At 52.6% G+C, this 23,667-nt stretch overlaps 1 protein-coding gene across 1 annotated transcript in view; it reads left to right on the top strand.

The window, feature by feature from the left end:
* HIVEP3 (HIVEP zinc finger 3) overlaps positions 1–23,667 on the top strand; it is a 418,754-nt gene that overhangs the window by 283,361 nt on the left and 111,726 nt on the right. The window lies entirely within an intron of this gene.

Genomic DNA, 23,667 nt, shown 5'->3' with positions numbered 1-23,667 from the left:
GAGTTGAAAATGCATCCCAACTTCTTAGATGTATCAGAAAAATGAAGTGACAGACCGGAAGCCTGGAGGACTGATGGAGCCTGGTTCAGCTAGATGTCAGGAAGAACAGATTGGTTACTTTTATGTGCCTGAGTTTACATTCACACTGCTGCCCAGTAGTCACCCAGAGAAGGTTCTGCTTTGTTTAGCTCAGGGCACCCTGAGAAAGGCAGAGGAGTGAGTGAGACCTTTTATTTTATTTTATTTTTTAAATATATTTTTATTGATTTCATAGAGGAAGGGAGAGAGAGAGAGAGAGAGAGGGAGAGAGAGAGAGAGAGAGAAAGAGAGAGAGAGAGAGAGAGAGAGAGAGAGAGAAACATCAATGATGAGAGAGAATCATTGGTCAGCTGCCTCCTGCATGCCCCCTACTGGGGATCGAGCCCTCAACCAGAGCAAGTGCCCTTGGCTGGAATCAAACTTGGGACCCTTCAGTCCACAGGCTGACACTCTATCCACTGAGCCAAACCAGCTAGGGATGTGATACTGTTTAGAAAGATGGCCATTCAGAGACATTGGACGAGATGAAGCTTAGGGGGCTGAGCTCCACCTCTCTGCAGGACATGTGTCAAACAAGACCTAACCACACATTCCTCCTTATTCTTATCGGCTTCTTTCAAAGCATCATCAAGAATCCTGGTGCCCGACCCACCTGGTGTAGTTCAGTGGTTGAACATCCACCTGTGAACCAAGAGGTCACGGTTCGATTCCCCGGTCAGGGCACATGCCCGGGTTGTGGGCTTGATCCCCAGTGTAGGGCATGCAGGAGGCAGCCAATCAATGATTCTCTCTCATCATTGATGTTTTTCTCTCTCTCCCTCTCCTTCCTCTCTGAAATCAATAAAAATATATTTTAAAAAAAACAGTCCTGGTGCCCAGAATAGGCTGCATCTATCTGTCCTGCTCATCTCTTGTTCCTTCATCTGCGTGCAACTTCATTATTCTTCGTTCATTCATTCATTCATTCATTCATACATTCAGTTGGAGCTACAGATGGGGAAATCATGGGCATAGAGGATAGCTTCTTCACTGAGTTTTCAGGGATCTGTGAAACCCCTGAAGTTACAAGAGAGGGAGTGCATATCCTGTGTTCTGTTTCTGAAGAGATAGCGCATAGCTTTCAGCAGATTCTCAAAGGGGCAGGTGACCCAAAAAAAGGTTAAGAAGTGCTGATAAAGATGGGAATTATTTTATTTTAAAACAAATGATTTCACCCTTTGGTAGACAAGCAGAGTGAGGGAAGGCAGAAGGAAATTCCCAGTTCTTCATGTAGCTGTCTCAGGTGATGCAGTAGCACCAGGGACTCTGTTAGTGTCCCCAGCATCACTGTGTACCTTGCACACGTGTGCGCATGTGTGTATGTGTGTGTATATGTGTGTGCATGTGTGTGTATATGTGTGTGCACTGAAGCTGAGCCAGGACCAGAGGTTTTCCAACCATCAAGAAAGGGCAAGATCTCCACCCTAAGACTCCTGTGTTTCTCTCTCTTCCCAGCCAGTCTCCACAAGGCACCCTTCCAGCCTGCATTTGGCAGAAAGTGAGGAGCCCCTACCCCAGTTGGGAGAGACTGAGAGAGCAGGAAGAAATCTTAGCCAGGAGAAAGCATGTGAGCTGCAGTTGCAGAGGTCTGGGTTTGAAGGGAAGGGGCAGCTGAAGTTTACTGATCAGTTATGAGAGCCAGGTTGTGTCAACCCATGTCCGGAAAGCTTCCAGGGGTTTCCTGTCTCTGAGTAAAAGCCAGAGGTCTTATAAATGCCTTCCCAGCCCTCATGATGTGGCCACAAATGACTTCTTACACCCCATATCCTCTGACCTTTATACTTTCTCCAGCTCTTGCCTCAGGGCCTTTGAATGTGCTGTTTCTTCTGCTGGGAAAAACACACATAGTTCGCTTCTGCTTCCTTCAGGTGTCTACTTGAATGCCCCCTTCTTGGCGACGCCTTCTCTGGCCCCTATTTAAAATCGCAAAGCATCCTCCTCCATCCACCCCATTCCCTGCCTTGCTTCTCTTAATAGCACTCACCACCATCTAATATGCCATCGTCTGTGCATTATTCCCACTGCCTGGAACAGTGCCTGGCCAATAGCAGATGCTAAGTTAGTTGTTGTGGAGTGAATAGATTCTGACCATGCCCTGAGCCAGTCGTTTTAACATGCTATAATCTCACGCTGATCCTGTAGTAACTCTGCAGGGTGGGTGTTATTCTCCCTTTTCACAGATGAAAACCAGAGCCTCATAGCAGCTGGAACCACTTCCTGTGTTCTTGGGGCTCAGAAACTCCTGCTCTCTGTTCCCCACCCCCACTCCGGGAAGGCTTTGGCGCTGCCTTCCCAGGGCTCCTTGGGCCAGACGAGAGGCTGGGTTTATGCATGATCCAGTCAGCAGTTAGAAGTCACAGCAAACTCCCACGATCCAGCTGTGTCCAGGTCAGACGACATCTGCAGTGCCCTGGAAGTGGCCCGTCATGTGCACTCATCAGAAACCATGTACAGGAGAAAAGAAGACAACTTTATGGGGCTTCTGATGGATTCCTACTCCTGATCACCACCCCATATTGTATCTTAAACATCACCTCACTTTTCTGGAAGAGATTATACTAACGAGGACTTCGCTCTTTGAAAAGATAGCCCAGAACCCAAACGTGAGCCCAGAATGCATCAAGGCAGCCGTGCGAGGCAACTTCCATGTAGGTGAGCCAGTTCATTCGCTTGTAGTAGGCTCTGCGGTGCCCATGTCCTTCACTGTTATGCACAATTCTGACACGAGCCCTATGACAGGAGTGGGGTGGAAAGGCGATGACACAGACGTGGGCTGCCTGGATAGAGAGAGAACCAGACCACAGATCCGCCCAGGTGCCCTCGCTGGTTATTAAGAATTACAGATGATGACACAGAACGTGCCTTTATGGAATTCACCGTCCAGCAAGAGATACTTAACTGTGTAACGGAAAACAGTTCAGTTCCAGTGTCTTTATTCAAACCCTCACCTTGTTCCAACATGGGATCCCAGTAGAAATTGGAAATATGATAGAGTCACATGCTGCAGTGAGGAACTAACTCATGATTACAAGGGAGGGGATGGTCTCTTCTCCCTGAGAGTCAGGGGCTCTTGAGGAGGCACGGCTGGAGCTGGGCGTGGGGAGGCAGCCTGGCCAGCTCGGTGACTCCGCGGGAGGTCCATGTGGCTGAGTGTGGGGCAGTGACTATCCATCCGTGGTGTTTGCTGTGAGCCAGTCCGGCCCCTTGAGGAACTTCTAGTCTAGTGGAGCAAAGACTAAGGTGTCTGCAGCCCCCCTCCTTGTCCCAGAGGCTGTGCTCAGCCTTTGGAAAGCCCCTGCTAAAGGTGCCGGTGGCATTTCCCGTGGTGGCCGCTCCTACAGGCCTGGATCTCCTGGATCCCCGGCTGCAGGCTGCACCTCGCCTTCAGGCCGTGCAGAGCAGCCCAGGGCTCCATCGCGCACATCATCTCAGCGATTCCGCCGAGCAAAAGGCCGGACAGGGCCAGTGTCCAGTGTATGGATGGGACCACAGCAGCCCAGACACTCCAAGTCTCACTCCCAGGAAGTGGCAGAGCCAGGATAGGAATCCGGGTGAAGGGACAGAGACCCTGCCACACCAGGGTGCAGCTGGTAGGGCAGGCACCCGCACAGGTCCACCCCAGGTGCTGATGGAAACCACGGGGGCTCTGGAATCGGATCGAAGCAGGTTCAAATCCTCTCTCCACCGGCCATGAACCATGTGCCCTCACCTCCCCAAGTTTCAGGTGTCTCACCAGTTAAATGAGAATAATCTGTCTTCTTCGCAGGCTTCTTGTGAGAATTAAAGGAGATGATGCACGTATGTCTACTTAGCAAAGTAATCGAAGACCAGAGCCAGCATGTGGCTTAGTTTGTGGCTGGCTTTACAGGTATTATGTCATCTAATCCTCCACACAACCCAGAAAGTAGATAGTATCACCTCATTTTACAGATTTACAAGGAAACCGAGTTAACCAGGGCACCCCTGGCCGGCAGATGATGAAACAGCCCTGGCTGCCGAGCCACAGTCACTATGAGGCTGTAATTACACCTCATCTCATTTCACTTATGAACCTTTGGCCCCCGCAGGCCCGGCCACTCGCCAAGGCTCTGGAGGTGACCCCTGACCCCGCAGCGGGGAAGCACCATGGGACTGTGCAGCAGAGCGTCCCTGGAGACCCCGGGGAGGCCAAGTGAGCTCGACCCTGGAGGAAACGGTCCGCAGCTGTGGCCTTGGAAAGGAAGGGCTGCAAGGTCACGGGCACCAGACAGAGCCTCAGGCTGAGGTGGGTGGTGGCTTTGAACTAACCAAGTGGTGACCTGGAATCCAGCGGGCTGGGCTTCCCTTCCCCACTTCCTTCCTGTGCCGACTGTCTCTCTGAGTCACCTCCAGGAAGTCGGGGCGGCGAGGTGGAGAGTGAGGAGCCCTGGGTCCTCCCGCGTCCTTGCTCTGCCTCGCTGTGTGACCCTCGGGCAGCCACTTCCCCTGGCCGGGCCAGTTTCCACATCTGCCACCCCAGAGCCTGACTAGATCTCCAGAGTCAGCCACGGGCTCTTTCAGAGGACAGGGCCTCCTGGAAGGGAGGCTGGAACACAGGGCCGCTCCGCTGGTAACCAGTGCGGACTCGCATGGTCGTTGGGCTCCAGAGAAGCAGCCCTGTGCTCCCACACAACCTGCAGGGCTATTCTGTGGGTTCCGAGTGTCACCGTCGGGTGGGGGGCCACGGGGGCAGGAGAGGGCAGACCCTCTCAGTGCTGGAATGGAGCTGGCCACAGAGGCAGCTGTCTCCCCCTGCCTCCCTGTCCTAAGCCGCTTCTAACCCTGCTCCATCCCCTGCCGGCCTCCGGTGGTTGAATTTTTACTAAGTCGTGGGCCCTGAAGCGGGTCTGAGTAGATGCTTCAGGGTTTTCTCGGTGCAGGTACAATCTTGTGGGAAAATGCAGAAACAACGTGCACCTTCTCTCAGCTCCCAGCAGTGTCCATATGACCACCCTTTCATTCACTCAGACCCCGAAAGAGCTGCTGTGGCCATACAACGTTCCAAATCTGTTTATAAGACTTATCCCAAGAGCGCTGCATTCTGAAGTCCACGTGAGCTCATTTCTGCAAGATCAATTCTTAGCGTATTGCAGCGCCAGCTCCAAGATGCAACGATACGTGTGGCTGAGAGGAGTGCCTATGAGTTGAGAAGAGCTTGTTCCAGGGTGTGGGGGATCCCTGGGTAGATGGCAGGGTGGGGTCATAGCATCATCGGTGCTTCCTGCCACGCTGGAGATGGTGGGAGCACAAAGGAGGGGATTGGAAGGCATTGGGCGCCACATATAAGGGTCTTTGCCTACGCGCTGGAGTCCAGCTGGGTCAGTGTGACTCTCGAGCCCCTCCTGATGTGACCTCACCCCCTGCGCAGACCTCAGAGTGCAGGTTCCCCTGTGCTTGGGGCTCCAGCTTCACCACTTGGCTTGCGCAGTTCCCCATCTTGCTGTATCATTTCGTGTTTCTGTATCTCTGCACATTTCTCTTTAACAGCACCACCACTTCCTCTCTTCGCCCTTCTCCAACTCGGTCCTCCTCAGAAACTCTCATCAAGACCCAGTTAGGATGTCATTTCTCCCAAGAGGTCTCTCCTGACCCCTCCTATCTCCCTGGGTGGCACCTCTGTAGACGTCTTGGTTACTTCCTTCACCCCGCTTCACAGCTCTTTAGGTCCATGTCTGCCCAGCTCCTTAAGCACCAGGACTGTGTCTTGGTGGCATTTGTGTCCCAGGCTGGGGAGTTCATTTCTGAGGAATGAGTAACCCAGAACCTGTTGCCAAGGTCCAGAGACAGCGTGATGCCAGGGAGAGGCCTGGGAGCTTGGGGGGCACTTGGCTCTGCCACCCTTCAGGGCCACCTGTCCCCAGCTGGGCTTGGGATTCCCCTCCGGAAAGTGGGCTGATTTCTCAGGTCCGTCTACAGCTGACATTCTGGGACGTCCATAAGGCTGCTTTTTCAGAGTGCCCAGGTCACCAACCAGAGGGCATTCTGTGGGATCCCTTCTTTCACTCACTGACCTAGTTCATCAATCCTCACCTGGCCAATTTAGGTGCTGGGGGCATGGAGAGGAATCAGACTGGGTCCCTTCCCTAGGGGCGTCATAGTCTAGTTAGGGAGACGCACACCCACAGCAGCACAATGAGCCCACAGTACTGTGGAAGCCGGGAGAGGCCAGCCTGAAGGTGGCCCATGGGGGTGGTCAGGGAGGACTTCCTGGTAGGGGTGAGCCTGGAAGACCCGGGGCCACATACTTTACAGAGAGTGCAAGGCATGTGAGCCACTGGGCGCGGCCAATGGCCTGGACAGAGATGTGGCCTCGCTGCTGCAGTGTGCTGGGGTATGTTCATCTGGGAGCCTGGGCATGTCTGCGTGTATAAGAGAGACCACAGAGGGGCTTGAGTGGTAGGAGGGCCTGGGCTGGCCCTTGGGAAAGAGCTTTCCAATTAAAGGCCTGGCCAGTGGGGGCTGGGCTCCCTGGGTTATGTAATAGCTGGGGAAATGTCATCAGGGGGAGCATTTGAGGGAGGCCGGATGTGTCTAAGCAGGACTCCACCATTCCCAGAGGTGAGCTGAGAGCGGATTGGTAAATGAACCGGATTCACAGATAGAAAAAACATGAACGCTGGGCAGGCAGCCCACGTTAGGAGGAGCAGACACATCAGTCAGGAGGTTGTGGCAGTTAGCTATGCATGCAGCCAGACACCAGTCTCTCTCCTGCCCCCTCCCTCCATCAGGTAGCACCAGGCAGGGGGAGCACCTGCCCATCCAGTTAGGATAGCCCCTGGGGACGGGTGGGGACAGGCCAGCTCTGCACAGAGCTGGCCCAGAGGACGTTCTGCGTGGACTGTGTCCATGAAAGAATGCGGTACAAAGGCACATTGTCTCCTGGGGCTCATAACCTGACCCCAAGATCAGGGGCAGGAGGCCTGGAGCCATGTGAGTGCAGGCCGAGCACTCTCATATCGCTTGCCGGGGAGAGAGCACATCATATTTTAATTCAACTGTGAGTTGCTCCTGGGTCCCCAAGAAACAGCTCTTGAAGGCCATTGATAAAACACACAGATCAGTCTCAGCTTGGGGATGCGAAGGGCTTTAGAGTAAAAGGACTTGGAGCTTCATTTTTCTCATCTGTAACATAGGGATACTATTAGTACTACCTCCTAGGATGGTTATTGCGAGGATTAAATACATGTGAAATGTTTAGCCTGGAGTTTGGCACATAGTAAGTGCTCAATAATTGGTAGCTATGATTATCTGCATAGAAGGCAAGCTTCCACAAGGGGTGTCCTTTTTGACTTGTACTCCATACACTCTTTGAAAAGATTTGGGGTGTCCTCCAGGGGGTAAGTAAGTGGCAAGAGAATCGGGTGGCACCAAGCAGTTTCTGGGCAGAAGGGTGAGTGGTGCTGAGGTAGAAAAGATGATCCTTCCCCCCAGGCTAGGACCGTGACAGCCCTGTGGTCAGTTTAGGGAGAAGCAGGGGAGAGCATGGCCTTGGGTCTATAGGCAGAGTCAGACCAAGCTGTACTCTGTGATGAGGCTGAGAACCTGTAAATTACATGCCTGGGGGGAGCCTCATGCCCCAAGTCCCTCCCTCTGTTTTGGCACTCTGAGTGACACCCTCTTGGGCTGGAAAAGGGAATGAGTGTATGGCCAAGGCCACAGTGACTCCTTTGTCAGCACTGAGGGGAACTGGCAGGGGGCGGAGGGGGGGGGTAGGGGGGTTCTCAGCAGTTCAGCCTGAGAGGGTGGCCCAGTTTCAGGCCTGTTCCCCTCAGAGAAATGCCGTTGTCCCAGCTGTGGCTGTCGTGCCTTTGTGTGTGCTCAGAGTATGACAGCTAGTGTCTCTTGGAAGGGGACACTGCAGTCCTGGTCCATCCCCCTTCATGGCAGGGTCCAGACATGGTTGCCATGAGCACAAAGCCCAGGGCCCCGCCCACGGAGGGAATGGCTGTGAGGTCAGGCAGGGACCAGACTCAGCAAAGTGAGCTGGGCCTGAAGTTCTGATGAGGGCATCAGGGCTGGCCTCAGGTCCGACCCAGAAAGAAATGCCCTGTCCTGCCCCGAAGGGCACTAGAACAAGACCATGGCAGGTGAGGAGAGGCAAGCCCAGGGCACCCACAAGGCATGTGGCTTATGGTGAGAAAGTTAATTCTAGCCCTCGATGGAACTGGGTTTCCCACATCCTCCCAGGCCTGGGCAGGATGAGCTCAGTGATGGGTGGGACTGCACCTTCAGCTGCTGAGCCCTGGGGCTGAGTGGAGCTGGGGGAAGGGCTGGCACTCCTGGTTTGCACAGTGGCAGTAGAGCCAGAGCTGGACATCGCCTTGTGGGTTGGCCAGCTCCCTTGCATACCAGGAGTGCAGACAGTCCTCTCAGCCCAGCCAACAGCCCCCTTCCCAAATGCATGCAACTGGGCTCTGGATCACTCGGAGAGGGTGGGAGAGACCAGCAGCTCCCAGTGCAGGTAGAAGCAAAAGAGTCCCAGGCACCCGCTCGGGAGATAGGCTCTGTCCTTTCTGTCTTCAGCAGCAGCCATGGCACTGTGGAGTGAGTCCTGGGCTTGTGTTCTGACCAGTGAGTCCAAGTCCAGGCTCTGCTTCACTTTGCTCTGTGACCTCGGCCTTTGGTGGCTTTAACTCACCCACAAAATGGGGTGGGATTCCAGAAGGTCACCTTGTGGTAACTCTGGGACCCACCAGAATTAGATGTATGTCAAAGGAGCTAGGGAGTGGCTTTGGGAAGATGAAAAAAATGAGAGAAAGAGCAATATTCACCCAGCCTCAAGGTGTCTCCACAACAAGGGTCTTTGACCTTCCAAATGCCCAGTCATGATGTGAGCTCCCCTACCCAGGATCCTTGGGGGCTACCCCAGTAGAGCCTCCTCTCCGTGGGCCATGGCTACCACACTGCAAGCACCTAACTCCATGCCTGGAAACACCACTCCCCCATTTTTGTTGCTTCCCTGTCTTGATTGCTAGACCCTGATCCCAGGAACCTATCCCTCCCTGGAGATCTGGCCATGGCAGTGCAAGCAGGGAGCAGACCCTAGGATGAGCTGGCTCAGAGCACGCCTGCTGCCCTCCCCTCTGTCACCTTCTCTTTGAGGTTAGGGATGGCCTCTTGGCTGGAGTGCTGTCCTGCTCTGAGCAGGCACAAACACAGGCATGCAGAGCCTTGGCAGCCCTAGGCACCTGGCCTCAGGGGGGTGGGGTATCTCTCAAGAGGGTGCTCAGATGGGTGGGGGATGGGCAGAGACAGTGGTCTTGCTCAGCTGCACAGCGCCTGTTGTGGCTCCGAAGAAGAGGCGAGTGGGTGGAGAGGAGCAGAGCAGGAGGCCACCCTGGGAAGAGGAAATGGACGAGGCCACATCTCTAGACCCACAGGAATTCCAAGCCCTGGCCTAGAGCAGCTCAGCTCATTACAGTTTCCCCCAAGTTGGTGGGAATGAGGCTCCTAAGAGAGCACAGCCTTGGCCAGACTGGCTAAGGAGGGCAAGGTTGAGCTGAGGAGTGGGGCGTGCCTGGTGGCCAGCTGCCTTATACGTTGTCACAATTGGGCCCCATGGAGGGCCAGTGGCCCAGCCTCCCTCTGTGTGGGAGCGTCCCGGTCCCAGCGGCCCAGGAGTGCAGCAGACACAGATGCCTGCCAGGAACAGGCTGTGGGGATGACATGGAGTAAACAACAGTGGAGAACGGCCCTGTAAACCGCACTCAGTGGAAATCTTCCCCACAGCCACATCGCAAAGAGCAGCCAAAATATTGATCCTGAGCAGCAGTCTGCAGAATTGCTCTTTGGAAGATGACACAGACTGTCCAATTTCCCAGACAGCTCAGCACAGAGGGGCACACCCTGCCCTCACCCCAGTAAAGCCGGCGCTCCATTAGATGGGGGTTGGGAGTCAAGTTCAGCCTTGTGGAGTCCTGACCCCTCCTTTCAACATTGTCCAGAGGAGACTGGAAGCAGCTTAGACTCACCTAGAAACTGGAAACAGGTTCCTCGCCTTCGTGACCCATCAGCGTTCAGCTAGAGCTGCCATCCCTGGGGACACATTTGACTGCCCAGCGTGTGGGGAAGTTGACCCATCAGCCAAACCATGTCACTGCAGAGTGGGCAGCCAGTGGCCAATATTGGGTGTTAACTGGACATTGAACTCTAGCCGGGAGGTTCTCACACATTCCTCTTCGTTTTACCCCGGGGCCAACACTAATTCTTAGAAACATGATGTAGAGAATTGTCATTCTAGAACGGACTTCTAGATTTGACAGGCTCAGCTAATGTTTATTAAGGCCCTCTTAGCCAGGAACACTGCCAAGCTCTTCTGTTGGTGTTGTCTCATCATTCCTCATGCCAGCCTTTGAGGTAGGCTTCACTCCCTCATTGTAGAGGAGGCAGGTAAGCCCAGAGAAGTTTAGAAACCAGCTCAACATCACACAGCTAGTGTGTGGCAGAGCCAACATTAGAGCCCTGGTGTTTAACACCCACTCCTAGTGTTCCTTATCTTCCATCACACCATTGCATTTCTCTGTTGTTGTGTGGGCTGGTCATGAGGATTAGACAGGAGGACACACGTGGCACATGGTAGAATGGTACGGGGCTCTCCATGCACACACATGTTCATTGCTACTGTCCTTCATTATTTAGTACTTTGGGTTGACTTTGGACCTGAGGGTATTAGGCAGCACTCTTTCAAATACAATTCAAATACGATTTCAGATTGGATTCTCTCTGGCTTAGGGAAAGAGAGAGTGGAGAAGGAGAAGACAGAGATTGCGTTTTGTCTTGTGGTCTCATTTCACTGGGATGGATGAGTGAGTGAATGCCAGGCACGGCTAGATCCAGGAAGTGATGCAGTGTCAACAGGTCATCAGACTCTTACTTGCCTTACACTTCTCATCGTTACTCTTTTTTGTTTTGACCTCAGTCTCATATGTTGCCTTTGGGTTTCCTCTTTCACAGCAGGACAGACACATTGGCCACAGGGAATGGAGAAGGGCCATAGGCCCCTGGTGGCTCCTGGCCTTCACCATCCCAGCTAGTGACTCTGGATAGCAAAGCCCTTTTCCTCCCAGTTGTTATTGTGAGAGGTATCTCAGGGAGGTGCTCTGATGGGGCCCTGCTTGGGTCACATGACTACACCTGGCCCAGTGGACTGTAGTATTTGACCAATGGGTAGCCTGCCCACTGCCATGGACAGGGTGGTGGGGCCCAGCCAGGATTATAATTGAGGGAAGACAGTTGCCTGAGTCACTCTTACCAGAAGAAAGGGAAGGGAGAATGCTGGACAGATAAAAGCAATGCTGCCCATTACCCTAGGATTGGAAGAATGAGCTGAGTCATGATATGGTATGAAAATGTAAGCCATCCCATATTGGCACATCCTTCCAATCTTACAGATTAGGAAACTGAGGCTCAGGCGCATTATGCGACCTTGTCATGCACTTACGATGAAGTTCTGAGACTCCCAGGCTGGAGTCTGAGTCCCCTATTCCCTCCACCTCACCTGCTCAGGGAGGAAAGTGAGGTCCCCGAGACCTTTCCTGCCACCTTCTGTCTCACTCTGGGCCTCTCGGAGAGGGAAAACCAGTGGGCCAGCAGCCACGGCGGCCGGTTCTTGGGATTCAATGGTGAGCAAAGCATCCACGGCACCCTGTCATGGAGCCGGTATTTCAGTGAGCGAGCTGGTCACCGGGCCAAAAGTTACACACAATGAAAGAAATTGTCAATGTTGATCCTTGGGCTCTAAATACAAAGTATACGATGCTGAGAAAGTGTACAGGTACCGAGAGTATTCAGAGAGTATACGCAGGTTCCGCCGGCGTCAGGGAGAGCTTTTTTGAGGAGGTGAGGTGCAAGGTGAAATTCAAGTTTGGAGGGAAGTTCAGTGGGTAAGGAAGAACATTCAGGGCAAAGGACACTACTAATGCCCAGAATTGCAAGAATTCTGTGTGCTTGAAAATTGGGTGCAAAGTATGGAACCACTGGTAGGGAGGAAAGGATGCCTTTGTGCTTTTCTAATAAGTGTGGGTTAAAGATGAGCCACTTTCATCTGTGGGTGTCTATTGGGAATCTCCAAACGGTCTGGGCAGTAATCAGTACTTGACCATGAGAAAGGCTGTTGAGAAGTGACTTGATCTGATCCCTATATGAGGAGACTATCTGGCGGCCTGTGGCCAGGTCAGCCTGGGATAAGACTGGACATAAGGACACTCTGTTAATGGGCCATTACAGGAAGTCCATCAGTGATCAGATCTGCTGCAGACTTCCGGGTGAGGTCCTGGGTACAGGCAGGAGGAAGCTCCAGAGCTGGTCTCGCCCTCTCTCCCCATCCCCGTGCTTTTTTACCTTTCTCCCTGGTTCCTGCCTGGAGAATTTCATGTCCTTGGACTATCTCAGGCTCAAAGTCAGCACCCTGAGAGCTCTGGACAGGGGCTAAGCATGCAACGCCATTGAACAGGGCAGTGTCCCCGGGATAAAGACACCAGTGTGAAAGCCTTCACTTGTGTCCACAAAACAATGGCACTAGTGAGGGACAGGGAAGAGAGAAGGGGAGGGAATGCCTCCTTTCCCTCCACCCACTGACTTATTTAATGGTCATTTAACAAATATCAGATGCTGGGCTAGACACAGGGAACCTGGCCGTGCAGAAGACAGACTTGGTGCTAGCCCCCTGATGCTGGGCTGGGTGTATTTCTGTGTGGCATTAACTCTCCTGGAGACTTGCTTCTGACTGACTGTCACCACCGTTGGGGAGGGTTGGCTCCAGCCAGGGGTGTAGGAAAAGTGCACTGGCCTGGTGTTGGGGGTCCTGGGTTAGAAATGCAGTTGTGGGCTCTTGAGGAAGTGACCTAGGCTCTCTGCACCTGGGTTGCCTTCTCTATAGCAGGAAGGCAAGTCCACCCTCTGCATAGGCTGGGGTGAGTGTTCAGGGAGGTACCGCACTACTGGCACCTAAAAGACACCTTTCCCTTCAGGACTTAACCATGCAATTTTTGGTTTAAGTTTTCCCAAGCTGAGCATTATATACCCTCTCCCCCAGCTCAGCGATATGTGCAATTTAGACTCACAACCAAATCTGACTTTTTGACTCAGAAACAGCCTGCCAGATAAGCCTTCAGCTTTGAGGAACTAACAATTGCTTTCTAATGCTCACAGTGAAACGGCACAAAGGCTCATTTTCAGTTTGCTTCCAGCAGTGAGGTAGGGTAGGAGTGGCCCTGGGTGTGTGACAAGGAAATCCAGGCTGTGGTCTGCTTCCCTGCTTGCCAGCTGTGCAGGGCTCCCAGCCCACTGGAGCCTCAGTTTCCCCCTCCTGTGAAGTGGGGTGATAACTCTTTCCTCCCAGGTTGCTGGGAGAGTTGAGTGAGCTACAGAAGCAATTATAAATGAACATTCCTGCACCTGAAAGTGTCTGGCCTGCCCTTAAAGCTACTCAACCTTGTCTCTGAAGATACTTACAGACGCTCTTGGGAAACTAGCATTCCCACCGACTTCTTCCACCTGCGACCACACAGCTGGCCTCTGGGAGCCCCCAGCCGTTCCTGGCCCAGCTGTTTGGCTCCAACTGTCCTGTGGTTAGAGCAGCAGGCCTGCTGTTCTGGGAAGTCTCTTTCTCAGGCTGGGTCCCCAGGGAGGGAACTGAGCCCCATTTGGTGGGGAGAAGTCAGGGGGTGGGGTGGGGTGGGAGGGCCAACCCTGGAGAAGTTGGGTGAATGCTGTGTTTTCAAATAACTCCATGCTCACAAAGATAAAACTGTGGTCTGGCCATACATATTTCATATGTGTGTGTGTGTGTTCCCAGTACACTTCCTTTTAATTTTTATAACCATACGTAACGTCAGGGACATTTAATCCATATGGTTCTGATTCCTTAACACTTAAATCATCCAAATGTTGTTTTGGAGGATCTATTTGCAAATCTCTTTACATAAGCTTTTAACTCCTTCTTTCTCAAGGGCATCAAGGTAGGGTCTCTGGGAGAGGCCTCCTCCTCTTCCAGTTCCTCCCCACCCAACTGGCCAGGGCTCTTGAGCACCTGCGCCCAGGCCCCGCACTCAGGGTGGGGGGCTGGTGGGAGAGGAAGAGCCACATGCTGGGGTCCATACTCCAGCTTTGCCCCTTCCTGGCTGTATGACCAGCCTCTAGTTCACCTCATCAAACCCTTTTTCCCTTCCCTGTAAAAAGGGATACGAAATGTCTTACGGGGTTGTTAGAGGAATTAAACAAGGAAATGAAGCCTGTAGCCCAGAGAACACGGTTTGCCTTCCAAGAATGGAGCCTTCCTATGTGCCAGAGGGCAGCGCTGAGAGGTGGGAAGTGACAAAACACAAGGTCGTTCTTGAGGAATCTGGAGACAGCAGCACCAGGTGGAAAAACCAAGTGCAGGGAAGCAAAGGGGACTCTGCCCATGGGAAGTGGATTGAGGCGAGGACAGAGCCAGGACCACAGTGGCCAGGAGGGTGGAGGTGAAGGCCTGCTGTCAGGAGGTGCATGGTCCCGCCCGCAGGTGCAACTCTGCATTTGGTGTCTACCTCACGTGTGCAGGGGAGGTGGGGGAGGCCCGATAGGACCAGACAGGCCATGGAGGGGGGTACAGGGAGGCAACCCTCCCAGATTCCATGGGCTGCTTGCACACCCGAAGCCACCCCGCTCGCCTGTCAGAGCACATGCTGCAACGGCCTCTCCCAGGCTTCCCCACCTGCAGGCACAGCCCAACTCCTTAGCCTGGAGTCAGGGCCCAGTGACTGACTCTCTCTCTCTCTCTCTCTCTCTCTCTCTCTCTCTCTCTCTCTCACACACACACACACACACACACACACACGCACGCACGCACGCACTAACGCGCTCACATGGAGAATCCCCACACCTCCTCCTTCTCCCCTCAGGCCATTCTCAAACATTTAATGCTCCTTGAAGCTTTTGTTTCTTCACCAGTGTCCCCTGCCAGGGTGATCTTTTCTTGCCTTCTCCATTAACAAACACCTTCCCACTCTTCAAAGTCCAACCCAGAAGTCACCTCCCCCCAGAAGCCTTTCTGGGGAGATTTGCCAACAATGAGCCTTCCTGTGTGCTTCCTCATCTTGGTCTTACTGGGCCATACTGATCTGGGACGACATCTTCAAGATCTTGCTGGGAGCTGGGGTGAGGGGATGGAAAGAGGCAGACCTTCCCATTGAGGCAGGGACCCCCCCCCCGCCCCCACCCCACTTTCTGGAAAGGCAGAATGAAATTTAAGTATGGCCCCAAGGGACTCCATGGCTGTAGGTGTGAGACAGGAGTCCGGGGGGCAGGGGGGGCACAGGTGTCCTGGGCGGCACAGCTCCCGGGGCCTCCCCATGGCAGGCGCCCCCTGGCCAGCTCTGATCTGGACACCAGCAGTGTCTGTGCCCAGAGAACAGGATTTGTTTCCCTGGCGATTCCAGACGGAGCGAATCCCAGACAGAGCTGCATCGCTGGGACGGAAGAGCAGATGCTCAATCTAAAATTAGTCTGCTGACTGTGACTTCATCCAGGCTGCGGGAACTGATCTGCTTCTTGCATCTGTCACTGTGTAGTGGAGGAGCCCTGCCTCCCTGCGAGGCTGCGTGGCGATAGCCAGCCAGCCAGGTCCAGCACCCCACCGTCTACCTGCTGTGCTGCTCTGCGCTTTACCTGGTCCACTCCGCACAAATGCCCTGAGAGCCTCGCCACCCCTCACCCCTCAGGAGTGGGAAGGCTTCCCCTCGGTGGTTAAATGACATGTCCAGCACTGTCCCCACCAGTGAGGGTCCAAGCAGGTCTGGGCACAACTCCAGATTCAGGCACCAAGAAGACAGCCCATAGAATGACGCAGGTAGGAGCTAGAGCAGTGATGGCGAACCTATGACACGCGCGTCAGAGGTGACACGCGAACTCATTTTTTTGGTTGATTTTTCTTTGTTAAATGGCATTTAAATATATAAAATAAATATCAAAAATATAAGTCTTTGTTTTACTATTTGGTTGCAAATATCAAAAAATGTCTATATGTGACACGGCACCAGAGTTAAGTTAGAGTTTTTCAAAATGCTGACACGCCAAGCTCAAAAGGTTCGCCATCACTGAGCTAGAGGGTGTCTGGTCGAAGCTGAGGAGAGTGGTAGTCAAGGAAAATATTCCTCACTTCACCTCTTTTTTGTCTGCTGTTCCCTCCTCCATCCAGGCATCCCATGACTCTCCCACTGCCTGCCCCAGTGGCGTCTGCTCTTCGGGAAGAGTGGTATCCATTGGAGGCCTACTGTGGGGGCCAAGGCCCAGTCCTGGCCTTCATTTATTTCTCCTAAAACTACATGTCTCACAATAGCCTAGCAGGCTCCAAGTAATATAGCTGACACACGCTCACCTCTGGGCCTTTGCACTGGCTGTTCTCTGAATGTAAAGATCTTTCTCCGACACCTACCTTACTCAGTTCTTCACCTGCTTCAAGTCATTGCTCAAATGCCACCTTCTCAGTGAGGCTGACCCCAGCTATGTTATTTAAATTTGTAACCCACCTCCCACCCAGCACCCCTCATCCCCTTACTCTCTTCTACCTTGTACTTTCTACCATACATACTTCTTTCTAACGTGTTATATAATTCACTGATTTGTTGTTTCTCATTTATTATCTGTCTCTTCCCTCCAGAATGCAAGCTCCACAAGGGCAGGGCTGTTTGCCCATTTTGTTCACTGATGAACTTACTCTGAGTCCCCAGAATGAGGCCTGGACTGGAGCAGGTGCTCACTGACCGTTGGTTAGAGAATGTCTGTGTTCAGGGGAGGCAGAGGCACCTGGACCCAGGGAAGCACCCTTTCTTGGCCTTTCCAGAGGTGGTGCCTGCTGTTGGGGCCACGTCTAGGTCCTCTTTGAGCCTCCATGTGCTCATCTGGTAACTGGTCCCTGTCCTGCCTCTCGTAGAGCCTTGGAGCTAACATGAGGGCACATGTGTGATTGTGCAACAAACTATAAAGGGCTACCCAAATAGGTGTGAGGTACCTGTTTGTTCAGGCAGCATCACTGAGCACCTACTGGGTGCTGGGCTCCATATAGGGGCCCGTTGGCAAAGAGGCTCTCCCCAGTTGAGTGGGGCTGACTCTAGATGTGAGGTAGTGGGAAATTCCCTCTCATTTTGTAGAGTTGTTGGACAAATGGTACTCCAAATAAGGACTATGGGCTCCTCCTGAGATCTGGGGAATTCATACCTTAGCCTTCTGTATTAGTCAGGATTCCCTGGAGAAATAGAACCAAAAGGATAGATAGACAGACAGATAGATAGAGATGATAGAAGAATATTGCATATATATTGCATGCATATGTGCAAAAATGAGAAAGAGAGAGGGAGACCTATTTCCTTGTCATAAGGAAATAGCTCATGTGATCCTGGAGGCCGAGAAGCCCCAAGATCTACAGCTGGCAGGCTGCAGGCCCAGGGGAGTCCGAGATGCAGTTCTGCTCTAAGTCCAGCGGCCTGCGACCAGGAGCACCCGATGGCCTAAGTTCCAGGCTGAAAGCCAGCTTGAGATTCGGAAGGAGCTAATGTTTCAGTCCGAGTGCAAAGCCTGGAAACAAACTGGTGCCCCAGCTCAGCAGCGCGCTGAGTTCTTCTTGCTCCGCCTGGTTGTTGGCTCAGGTCCTCAGTAGCTGGGGAGGCCACCACAGTAGAGAGGGCATTCTGCTCTACTAGGTCTACTGATTTGAACACTGATCTTGTCCAGAAGCACCCTCTCAGACACACCCAGAATAGCATCTGGCGAAATATCTGGGCACCCGGTGGCCCAGTCAATATGATACATACCATTAGCCATCAGACCCTCCTCCCCACCAAACTGCTATTGATCCTCAAAGCCCAGACCCAGCCACCAAATCCACGTGCCCGCATTTCCCTCTCCAGGTCCCTGGCTCTTCCAGTCCGCCACCCCTGGGGACATTGCCTCTGCTCCCCAGCTCCTCTGACCAGCCCTTTCTAAGTGGTACCCACTAGTTGCCCCAGAAGCTTGCTGGGATTTTCATCCAATCAGAGTCAGTGGGGACTGAGGGGCGAGTGCAGGAGGTCAGCAGGAAGGCCTGCAGGGGGACAGCCCTCAGAGGGCTGGTTTTCGGGCTGGAGGAAGTGTGGCTGACTGTGGTAAGTGAGAAAGGCTGCATGGGAGGGAGCCTGAGCAGGGTGGAGCCAGACCATTTCAGATTTTCTTGTTGTTAGATGGAGGCTCCAAAGGTTAGCCTTCAAACTAGGCCTCCACCCTTTCCCATATTCATCCCCTTTTCAGTATCTTCTGCATCATTCATTTCTTTTATTCGCTGTTATCCTAGTTATTTCCCAAGTGCACAGGGCCTCCCTGGAACCAGACTGTCAGGTGCACAGGCCTCAAGATGCCTCATTGGTCTTGCCTCCAGACTCCTTCCTGACAACCCCTTGCCCAGCCCAGGCCCCTTGCCACATGGGTGGTAGCAGTCACTCTTGGATAAAAGTCACACAAGGGGAAAAGGTTTAAAGGCCATCCCAGAATTTCCCTCTCCTTCTTGCTGCTCCCAAAATTCTTTTCTCATCATATCTATTACTGTTTCCCTTGTCTTAATGTTTATAGGCTATGATTGAATTCTCATCCCCCCTTCCCACACTCTTATGCATCAGAGTCGCCCACAAGAGCTTGAGTGGAGTTGGGGGGGCTTCCTTTATTGAGATCTACTGCCTGTCAGCTTTTGTTCATGATAATTAAATGCATTTTATCCTTTAATTTTATTAATTCTCATTTAATCTTCACAATCCTTCCCTGAGTGTCATCCTCCCCATTTTACAGCTGTAAAAACTGAGGCTCGGAGAAGTTAGGCAGCTCATAAGAGTCAGAGCCGGGACTTGCACCCATATTGTGTCAATGCGAGCCTTGGAAGTTGACGCTGTCTGCTGCACCTCCCATTGGCAAGCACAAAGCCATGTGCAGAGTAAATATTTGTTGTTATTGATGATCTTGCAAGCCGGTCCCTTGGCTTGGAGGAAACCTGTTCTCACAGCTGCCAGGGCTTGACTAAGCTTCTGATTTCCTAGAACCAAAGTCCCCACCCTCCCCACCTGGGGCCCATTGGGCTCTGTGGGAGTCCCCAGAAACTCTGGTAAAAAGCCAGAATGAGGCAGACACAGGGCTCAGGCTGAGCCAAATCCTCAGTCTGAAGTGTAGGAATAGAGGATGCTTTGTCATTTGGGGGAAACTAGTCACCGGGCTTGAGGCTGACTGGCCTCTTGTAGTTGTTTACTGCACAGGATGGCCAGAGGTAGAAGCCTCCTTAACATGCTCTGAATACCTGTGATGTCCCAGCACTGAGGATGGCCTGGTGTGTGCAGAGCTGCAGAATCTAAAGGGGCAACAGATATACGACTAAAATGACTACACACATTTGGGACACAAGCCCGGACAGTCTGCACCAAGTGCTGGAGGTCCATGAAGAAGGAAGTAGCCAGTGCCACCTGGGAGACCAGGGAGGCCTTCCTAAGGGAAGTGGCCTCTGAGCTGACATGGAAAGCTGAATGGGAGCCAGCCAAGCAGATAGGAGTCAAGGGAACAGTACAGGGAACTGCATGTACAAAAATGCACTTGGCAGGCTCAGAAACAGAGACGGATTCTGTATGGTGGGAACATAGGGTGGATAGGGGTGGTGCAGAGAGAGGGAGGCTTGGGTAGGTAAACTGAGGCTCTGTTATAAAAGGCACTAATGGACAGGGTAGTTTAGCTGGGCAAGGAACAGTTGAATTTGTCTTGGAGAGTGCTACCTTTTTAGAATGGATTAGAGGGGAAGGTGAACATGGGGACCAAGGAGAAGGCTTGTAACTGGCTTCAGATTTGGGATGATGGGTGCTGCCATTAATGAAGACAAGCAGTATAGGATTCTGGGTCATAACAGGGAACAAAGTAACAATAGCTGTTGAGTACCTGCTAGATGCTGGGCACTCTATCACTGGCTCTATGGCAGTATCTTGTCAAATCTTCGCAGCAGCCCTTTGAGGTAAAGAAGTCAAGATCAGTGACATCGTGGAATGTGCCCAAGGTCACACAGTGAGTGTGAGGCTGGGATCTGAGCCCAGGTCCATGGGCTCCTAGACACATACTGGTTACCCACAGCATCAGGTTGAAGTGAGTTAAGGATGAAGTGGTGCCCGAGTCAGGAAGCTGGGGAATACAGTCCTCAACCCGGGGAGAGAGGTTGGGGCTGAGTCTGCTGGGGCCCTCCCCACCCCACCCAGAGGTGAGCTCCATACACTGCAAGAATCCCAGGTCTCTGTCCCAGGAGCGAAATGGCTGCCTCTGTGAGAAGTGAGGACTCAAGGTGCATGTGTACAACAGATGTATCGTGAGAGTACCCCCCCCACACACACACACACCACATGTACACACTGCATACACACAAATAGTAAAATGGCACAGTGCATCTGAGTCCAGGAAATCACAGCCATGGGAGTCTGGGAGACAGGGTGGAGGGGGGTTGCTGGTAAGTAAGCACAAGATTTAAACAAGTAGCCTGGAGGGCCTACAGGGTGGGTTGCTCAGCCCCCTCTGAAAGCTCTCCCAAGAACGCTGTGGCAGTCCCCAGTTCCTTCAGAGCGCCAGCGTGCTCCAAAAGTGGATCTGTAATTTGGTTGTTAGGAGCTAGGAACAAATTTTTAGAAAGATAGCCTCTTAGATGATAGATCAGATGCCAACCCTGCCCTCTGCTCTAATCTTTATTAGGCTGTGCCATCTCCGCTGTGGAAAGTTGGCTTTAGAGCAAAACCAAGCTGCGTGTGTGTGTGTGTGTGTGTGTGTGCGTGTGTGTGTGTGTGTGTGTGTGTGTGGCATTTCCATGGAAACAAGCATTTAGCAATTACCCAATTAGCCTGGGACACCTGGACCACAGTCTCCCTGAACTGGAGCCCCAGAAGTAGAATGGATCTTATCTCCCACCTTGTGTACGTGCCCTTCGCCCTGCCCCGTGCCTGGTTAAGAGCAGTGTAGCATTCAGCTAGTTGCGCCGGGATGGTCTATTTACCTACCAGTCTCCATCCATGGATGGAGCTCCCAAAACACAGCTTTGTGTGTTTCATGTTCCCAGAACAGGGAAGGGGCCTGATTCATGAATGAGGAATGAAGGAATGTAGGAAGGCCCCCAGGGCTAAGCTCTGGGAATTTCTCAAGACCTGGCCCAGTTATATGCAGAGGATGGGCGGATAGGAAGGAACTGGCACCTGGCACCACCTGCTTTCTAACCTGGGGCCAATCCAGCTACTGGATGCGAAAGGTGCCCTGAGCCCAGGGTAGGGGTGATGGCTCATGAAGCAGAATCGGGCTCATACTGTTAGTCTTGAAATAGAGCTGCCTGCTTCCACTCTGTGTCTCTGAGCTCTGAGGCTGGGGTCCTGAGATTTTCTGGTCTCCCATGAGAATTGGCACCAGGATTGAGTTGGGGACTGAGTCTCAAGGTGGACACAGGTAGCTTTGGTTGTGGATGGAGCTGGTTGAAGGCTCCTGGGCTGATACTTCTGGCCTGGAGATTGATGGGGCCTGTGTGGCTTGAGGGGTCACGGACAGGATCTTTGGAGGGTTTAGGGCCAGTGATGGCGAACCTATGACACGTGTGTCAGAGGTGACACGCGAACTCATTTTTTTGGTTGATTTTTCTATGTTAAATGGCATTTAAATATATAAAATAAATATCAAAAATATAAGTCTTTGTTTTACTATGGTTGCAAATATAAAAAAATTTCTATATGTGACACGGCACCAGAGTTAAGTTAGGGTTTTTCAAAATGCTGACACGCCGAGCTCAAAAGGTTCGCCATCACTGGTTTAGGGGAATCCAGTGTGATTGTGTCTGGCATAATGTAGGTGCTTGATAAAGCTCACTTTATTTTATCCCTTCCACCTGGCTATGGCCAGCTCAGGACTGTGTGTTTGGGAGTTGGAATAGGGATGTGCCAGGCTGCCAGGATGGGAATGCACACGACTTTGCCCAAAGAATAGGGAGACAATCCCAAGCCACAGAAAGTTGGGATAAAGGAAAGGTCCAAGAAAAGAGCCTCTGCAGGGCAGCCACCCAGGGAGTGCGCCTTGGCCCAGGTTCCTGAGCCTCCATTTAATCCTGTCAATCAGAAATACCACCGTCCATCCCAATCCCCAGCCAGGCCTTTGGGAACCTCAGCCACAGCTCTGAGTTGGGCCATTCTGCCCCCCCCACCCCCCCGGTGGTTAGTTTGTCTTCCTGCCCCATAGGATCATTCATTCACTTAACAAACATTTGTAAGCAGATCAGTCCTGGCAGGAGAGAAGGACCCAGAAAGTTCCTTTAAATTCCCAATCTGAGGGAAGGTAGGTCTCTCCCAGCTGATTGCAATTTGGGATAAATCAGCAGTTCTTAACCCGTGGGTGGAGACCCCTTTGGCGGTTGAACGACCCTTTCACAGGGCTCTCCTAAGACCATCCTGCATATCAGATATTTACATTACGATTCATAACAGTAGCAACATTACAGTTAGGAAGTAACAACGAAAATAATTTTATGGTTGGGTCACAACATGAGGAACTGTATTTAAAGGGCCAGAAGGTTGAGAACCACTGGGCTAAATGGTCCATCTCTGGAGGCAGGAACCATTGCGCTGCTTCTGGCAGCATAGGAAGGTGACTAAATCCATTGGGAAGTTCCATGACCACCCCTCAAAGCCTGGAGAGGAAGCTCATCCGGGGGCAGGAGCAAGGCTGTCATCTGAACCTTTGCACAAATGACAAAAAGTCACCCCTTGGGGCATATGAATTATGAGTCACCCACTTTCTCCTGCCCAGAGCTGCTCCGAGCCAGGCACAGTAAGTGGGGCAGTAGGGGCAGGGCAGGAGTGGAATGAGGGGCAAGGACCTGTCCCAAGTTTCACCCTGTCCCACAAATCAAGGGAAGGACCTGTATTGAGGGCGGGCTTGATTTGGGGTAAGAAGAACAGCAGGAGTAGAGAGGGCATTTCAGACAGAGGGAAAGTCTGTGCAGAGACCCCCACAAAGTAAAAGCTGGCGCAAGCTGTGTTGGGGGCAAAGGGACTGGGTAGAAGGCACCGAGGGCTGAGCAGCAAGAGGTGCAGCTGTCAGTGGGGCCTTGCATGCCAGATCAGGGAGTGTGGCCCTTCTCTTCGGGGCTTTGTCAGAAAGATGGTGACCCAATTGGATCTAAGATGGGGCTCTGGGAGCTGATGGAGGATGGGGGAGAGTGGGGTGGTGGTGACCAACAGAACTGGGGGATTGGCAGCTGGCTGGAGTGAGCAGCTGGGCACATGAACCTGCAGCTCCCATCCAGCCACACCCCCCTTATTTCTTGCAAGCCCCGGAGCTATGGCTTCCTCCCCCAGCACCTAGGAGTGTGGTGCCCCTTTGGAACTTGAGATTCCTTCCATCAAAGCTAGTGGTCTGCCAGGGGGTTGTTTGCTCTGACCTGGTTTTGGAAGGAGGGGGCGGCTCTGCTGGAAGCTGTTGTATGAGGAAGGCACAGAAATCTCCAGGGTACTAGCCCTGTGCCCTGGGCCCCATGGCCTCTGGTCAGAGGGAACCCACTTCCTGAGACATATAGGTCCATAA

This window comes from Myotis daubentonii, chromosome 3 (assembly GCF_963259705.1).
Source record: "Myotis daubentonii chromosome 3, mMyoDau2.1, whole genome shotgun sequence".
NCBI lineage: Eukaryota > Metazoa > Chordata > Mammalia > Chiroptera > Vespertilionidae > Myotis > Myotis daubentonii.
This window is presented reverse-complemented; position numbering and strand designations above follow the sequence as displayed.